We start from the raw sequence: 6,788 nt of genomic DNA on the forward strand, positions 1-6,788 counted from the left end.
TCGGCGAAACTCAATGACTGAGCGAGGTGCTATGGTTTGTTTACCTCTTTTATACTTCCTGGTTTGCGACCGCTTAACTTCCGGGTCCTAGTGCCGGTCGCGTTCCGAGTGTGCATGACAAACAGTCCTAGCTTCAGATCAGAGGTGCCAGCTGCACATTCAGTATGATCCGAGTTTGTGGTATCTATGTTAATTAAATTACTAAAACAGAATTTCTGAGTCTTTCTAAATTTGTGATTAGCAAGGGGAACAGACACAGTCTTAATATAGTAAACCTTGAGTGACGACTCTATGCAGCTAGCAGACGGTTGGTTTAGCCTGTCTGTCTGCTCCCTGGCCTGGGCTCTGGATTGTCACCGATTAACTAGGCCTCTTACCTGCTATGTCCGGCACTCTGGCTCCCGGGATACACCTAACCACTGCCGTTGGCGCCCCTAAAGGCCTAGCTAATTTCATATGTCTCAGTATAGAGTCTCCTATAACCAGAGCTCTTTCAGGTTTCTCAGTGGGTGCATCACTGAGGAGAGCAAACCTGTTGGACCCTTTGGCTGAACGAGTATGCCGTCGAGTCGTCACCCACTCGCCCCGCTGTAAGGGCTCTAATGCCGGAGTCGGGGGCTGGTTATCTCCGCCTGCAGCACCCAGACTGTCCGCTACGGGAATAACGCTGCTCTCACACTTTCTAACCCTCTCTAAAGTCTGGATGCGCTCCTCTAATGCTAATATCTTCTCCGTCAGAGTGCTCACTAACACACACCTATCACAAGTAAAATTACCACTAACGACAGAGGAAGAATGTCTAAACATCGTGCACTCTACACACTGAACGAGCTAAATATTATCCATTATAACGTACCTGAGTCTTTAGTTGTTTGGTGATAGATTCCGCTTGTTTTTCTCAGATGATACACGCGTTCTCCGTAAAAGCGCAAAAAACAGGAAAAGGCTAAAATCCAGTAGTATTAAAGCGTGAAATTAGTTAATGTTGTTATTTAGTATAAACAAGAAAAGGCAGTGTAATTTAAACCCTGATACAAACAAACGAGGAACTTTCGCGGGAACAATACGAAAAACAGGCATTCAGCTCTTCTGCATTATTTGGTCTCATGTCTCTCATCTTTCTCTTGGCAATGCCCCATAGATTTTCTATGGAGTTCAGGTCAGGCAAGTTTGCAGGCCAATCAAACACAGTAATCCCACAATTATTAAACCAGGTTTTGGTGCTTTTGGCAGTGTGGGCAGGTGCCACGTCCTGCTGGAAAATTAAGTCAGCATCCCCATAAAGCTTGTCTGCAGAAGGAAGCAGTCCTCCTGACTCAGACTGAGACCATTTAAAGGCTCAGGAACCCTTTGCAGGTGTTATGGCTTAATTAGCTCATTAGAGTGGGACACTTTGAGCCTAGAATATTGAACCTTTTAACAATATTCTAATTTTTTGAGATTGTTGATTTGGGGTTTTCATGAGCTGTAAGCCATAATCATCTCAGGTATGACAAAGCAAAGATTGAACTGTCCTGCTTTGCATGTAATGAGTCTATCTCATATATTAGTTTCACCTTTTAAGTTGCATTACTAAAATAAATCAACTTTTGCACGATATTCTAATTTTTCGAGTTTCACCTGTAGACCCTGAAAAGTCATGGGCACCTCAAGATCTTAATGTGGCTGTTTAACTTTGGAATTAGTGTGAAAGTATGCTTATTGTTAAGTGTGTCTGTGTTATTGATAGCATGCTACCCAAGTCTTCACGCTGGCTGTACTCTGAGCCGGACGGGGGGAGACAGAGAAAGTGCTGCAGGATTTTGCTTAGTGTAATGGAAAGGGAAGTGTTACTCTGAAGCTGTGGAAAACTCCAGGCGCACCGTGTGCTGCGTTGCAGGACCGTTGTCTTCATGTATGTTTGGTAAGTATGCGTGTGTGCACGGTGTCTAAGTAAACAATTGAAACACTTTACTAAACACACATCATATGATCTAATACTGTTGTTTTTAGGGTGACATGTGATTGGCTGATGTACACATTGTTCTCATTTACACCATGTGTAGTCAGTTATCCTAGGGCACTGCGTCAGTTTATCTTGACTTTTTTACTGAAAATCTAATCAAATAAGAGCCCATTAAAATAATACTAATGTAGGATGAGGAAAAGGGAAGTTTGGGGATCTCTGCTGGAACTGCTACCCCCGCGACCCAACTTTGGATAAGCGGTTGAAGATGGATGGATGGAAAGTTGACCACGTTTTCAAAGATGTGATAACCTGGTCATTCAGTACACTTAGGTCGACTTCATTTTATTGCCACATAACGTTGCTGAGCCTTTCAATAATTGTATCATTGCAACTTCTTTTTAATACAGGTTTTCCTGTGCTTATGTTATGAAATGTTTATAAGGCTACAAATGCTGTTCGTAAAGGTTTTTTGAGTTGAGTGTGAGATAATAGACGTACAGTGCCAAAATCCAGATAACAAATATGCAAAGTGTATGTCATACTAAAATGGAAAAATGTGCAACTAAAATCACTAACATAATGCCGAAAGATGATGTTGGACCCAGGGTGTTTTGGGATTTGTGTAAACTCTTATTAAAGGCTTTGTGTGTATGTTATATTCCTATTTTAAACTCGTTTTTCTTTTCTTTTTCTTTTTATATCAGCAGTCATATAAGCATTTTACTTGCTTATTTAAATCCAATCAAGAATTTGATCAGATTTAAATATAATGGATATCACCATCATACTCAAACATGGTATGATGGATTTAGAGATAATTACGTACAGCTGTGTATGATAATGTCTATATGTGTACATCATGTTTGTCTTTCAGGTATGCCTGCAGTTTGGTGTATTATGGACTGACAATGAATGCGAGTGACGAAAAAGGCAGTCTCTACCTCACTGCAGCCATGTACGGCCTGGTGGAGCTGCCAGCATACCCACTGTGCATATACTTCATTAATAAGCCTTGGTATTTACACACTCTGCATTAACATTTCTGTATGAACACTACAACACATTGTAATGCTGGTTAAATTATCTTACTCATTACTTTCTCTCTCTCTCTCTCTCTCTCCCTCCTTCTCGCCCACCTGTTTCAGGTTTGGGAGGCGAAAATCTTTAGCAAGTTTTCTTATCCTTGCTGGTCTGTGCTGCCTTCTCTCTGTGATTGTCCCTGTTCGGCCTGGTGAGGAGACCATACTGTATTTTACTATAATAAGACTTTTGACATACAGTATCAGCAACAATAACAATATACTGCTAGGATATAATAAGATACCAGCTGAAGTATAGATTTGACCGGCCTATAAATTAGTCATAGTTTTAAACCTATTTTAAAAATATTTAAATATTTTAAAACATTCTATTAAATACATTTTAGTAGATTAGGCTTGATTATCTGCTGCAAGGTAAAGCGCAAATTTGTACTTCTATCTGTGGTACAATAAAAAAGAAAAATCTGCAAGATGTTAGACTCTAGGGAATGGGTCTCCATTATTATCATGGCTTTGCTAATCTGAAGCTGCTCCTTTATTTAATGACAAGAAGCAGACTCTTCAGGACAATGGGTTTCTCAGTAACATGTGAAACTGCATTTGTTTCATTTATTTTTTTTTTTTTAAGACTAAAGCTGTTAAAACAGCAGAATACCTGTTTTCATCCCTGGTCCTGATTAACACTTTGTGCAAAACTGCTCAGTTTCAAAGGGAACCGAAAACAGTGCAGCAAACAAGTGAACAACAATTCATCTTGTCTCCCGAGGCTAGCAAGCAAGTTACCAATGAGCAGAGGAGGACAATATGCAATCTTGTACTTAAGTAAAAGTGGAGATTCCCTTTAGCAAATATTACTTGAGTAAAAGTGGACGTCCTCCATTTAGTTGTGTACCTGAGTAAAAGTACAGAAGTATTCACCTTCAAGTTTATTCAAGTATCTAAAATACAAGACTTGTAGTAACTCACAGCCTTTTTATATTTAAAAAATATTTCTGTTTCTGTCTCACTGTCTCTCGGCTTCCCCAATCAGCTCTGCTTCTGATTTCAAATGTTGTGTTATTAGGTGTGTCTCGAAGGAAAGGCAAGTCATGTAGTTACACATAATAGTCAGCAGGTGGCCCCCTTCGAATACTACACATCACTGCTCTTAGGAAACGCAACACCATGCAGAAATGTGGTTAATTAAAAGTACAGACATTTGTTGTCTTTAAAAGCAAAGTAAAATGTATCCTCTAATTAAACTACTCAAGTAAAGTACAGTTACTCAACATATTTACTTAAATACAGCAACAAAGAACATGTACAATACTTAGTTTCTTTCCATCTCTGTCAGTCAGTCAAAAAATTTATATACCTGGCATTAGACTCCAGGTATTGAAGTATTCCAATACCTGGATAATTATGTTGTTCAAACTCCAACTGTGGCTTTTACGGGCCTGGTTTGATGGCCTGATTTCCAACCCTTCATACGAAGGTTTGCACCCTCTCCTTCTCTGGATGTCTAGACATGTATAAGTGTGGTCCTACTTAACCGTCTAAACCTCAAAAGCAAATGTACACTGCAGGTTTTTAAATGTTCACTTAATTCACACGAATCATTCTTTCTACATGCTAATTTAATAACTATCAGCAGCATGCATGTGTTGAAAAGAACTAACATGTCACTAGGACCACAATCTATTTTGGAGAAAGCGTCAATCTCTCGCATGGCATGAATGACTGTTTTCTTCCATGCAGGTGCTTCCAGCTGAAGCTGTAGATCCTCCTCCCAAACATCACGCTTGGTCACTAGATGATTGGTGCTGATTTATATCTTTGTGGATCTGCATACAGAACAAAAACAATCATAAATAATCATAATTATTTTGATTGTATAAAGCTGCTTTGCAACAATGACAACTGTTAAAAGCGCTATACAAATAAAATTTAATTGAATTAATCATGAAGACTATTCAGGGCTGAACATGAACAAATTTTTTACACACTTTCTATTGTTGAACTCTACTTTTCTAAACCTGTAGGTTGTTCATTGTTGATCTACAAAAATATACATCCAGCTTTCTGTAAAGCTGCTTAGGAATAATGTGGTGAACTGTGGCTCTGGACTGTCTTCACATGCATGTCTAATTAGTGCTGTTTACTGTTGGAGAAATATAATAAATGCAGAAATTAAATCTATGAATATAAGATAACCCTTCATTTTTAGATGGTAATTTTAGGCGAAAAAAGATTGGACTGACTGTTTCTTGGTTTATCCCTGTTTCCATATTTCTCTCTCTTTCACAAAAGGTTCGTTTGTCAATGGCAGCTCTTTGGCTCTTTTGGGGAAGCTGATGGTCAGTGCTGCATTTAACATTGTGTATGTGTACACATCAGAACTTTACCCCACTGTCATCAGGTATACACACACACACACACACACACACACACACACACACACACACTAGCCCGCTCATTCTTACAGGGATATTAGATACTACATTGCAAGCGCTCAAATAGCAATTGAACTATGAAGTCTGCAATATGAAATGTTTGTCTAGATTTGTGTGTGTGTCTGTGTGTGTGATTCAGGAACGCAGGGTTGGGGGTCTGCTCCATGTCTTGTAGGGTTGGAGGAATTTTGGCCCCATTTATTCCTAGTATGGTAAGTACTGTGTAATATGTAAATCACAAGCATTTGCATCTTCCAACATGTGGAATTTGAACCACCTATGTCAGTTAATAAAAACATTATGCCTACTTTTGCATTACTTTCGGTACATCCCTCACATTAATGATGACATAACATTTGTGTTTTGTTGATCGTTCAGAAAGTGCTGCATGCGTCCATGCCGTTCATGGTGTTCTGCCTGACTGGTGTGTCAGCTGGAGCCACAGGACTTCTCCTCCCAGAAACATTCAACAAGCCAGTGGCCGAGACACTAGAGGAACTCTCTGCCCCTGCTTATCAGCGGATCCTAGACACACAGGTAGCATTGGCTCCGCCCATACCAGGTGGTGATGTTACTCGGCATTGTGGACGCTCTAATGTGGGTTGTTTTCCACAGGTTCATCTGCTGGCGGATGAGCACTTGTCGAGTCAAAGAGGATCTGATAGCGAATGATATGCTCACATTCACGGACAGAAGACTCTTATTTGTCAATATCATGCCATATCGACTTGTTCTGTGCCAATCTGATTCACAGAAAGTGTGTGTGTGTGCACTTAGCCTTCTGTGAACACTAAAGGGATCAAAAAAAATTTTTTTTTATGCATTTCAGCAGAAGAGCTTTCATTCCGTTTTTCAATTATTCCATTAATGCTTCTGCTAATGAATCATTTCTGACTGATACCTGTGCATTGCAAACAGCGCTAGCTCACTATTATCACATTATTACCAGTTGACTGTACATAATGGATGTGCTTCAGAAAGCACTACAACATTAACACTACACACTGTATCACAGAATTGTAGAATATTTATGAATGTCTCTCTTATCAGTTGTGACAGATGGAGAGGTATGTACATATATATCTGTATATGTTGCATATATCTTGGGGTTGTCTCTTAATTGGAGGAAAATAATTTGATAATAAAAATCATTGAGAAATGAAGAGAGAGAGGATTTTTTAAAATGAGAAATACCACTAAGCTACAGTATATTTATTTATAGATGTGCTTAAAAGAGATAAATATTACATTACATTCTAAATACACAGTATGTATGTACAGTGGTGTGAAAAACTATTTGCCCCCTTCCTGGTTTCTTATTCTTAAAAACTACATTTTGTGTTCAATCATGTTATCTTCGACTAATAG

The 6,788-nt window shown here is 39.1% G+C and overlaps 1 pseudogene; it reads left to right on the forward strand.

The window, feature by feature from the left end:
* The first annotated feature begins 1,730 nt into the window (after window positions 1–1,730).
* Window positions 1,731–6,583, forward strand: LOC128535817 (solute carrier family 22 member 15-like; annotated as a pseudogene).
* The last annotated feature ends 205 nt before the right edge of the window (window positions 6,584–6,788 follow it).

The sequence above is a fragment of the Clarias gariepinus genome, chromosome 13 (assembly GCF_024256425.1).
Source record: "Clarias gariepinus isolate MV-2021 ecotype Netherlands chromosome 13, CGAR_prim_01v2, whole genome shotgun sequence".
Lineage (NCBI taxonomy): Eukaryota > Metazoa > Chordata > Actinopteri > Siluriformes > Clariidae > Clarias > Clarias gariepinus.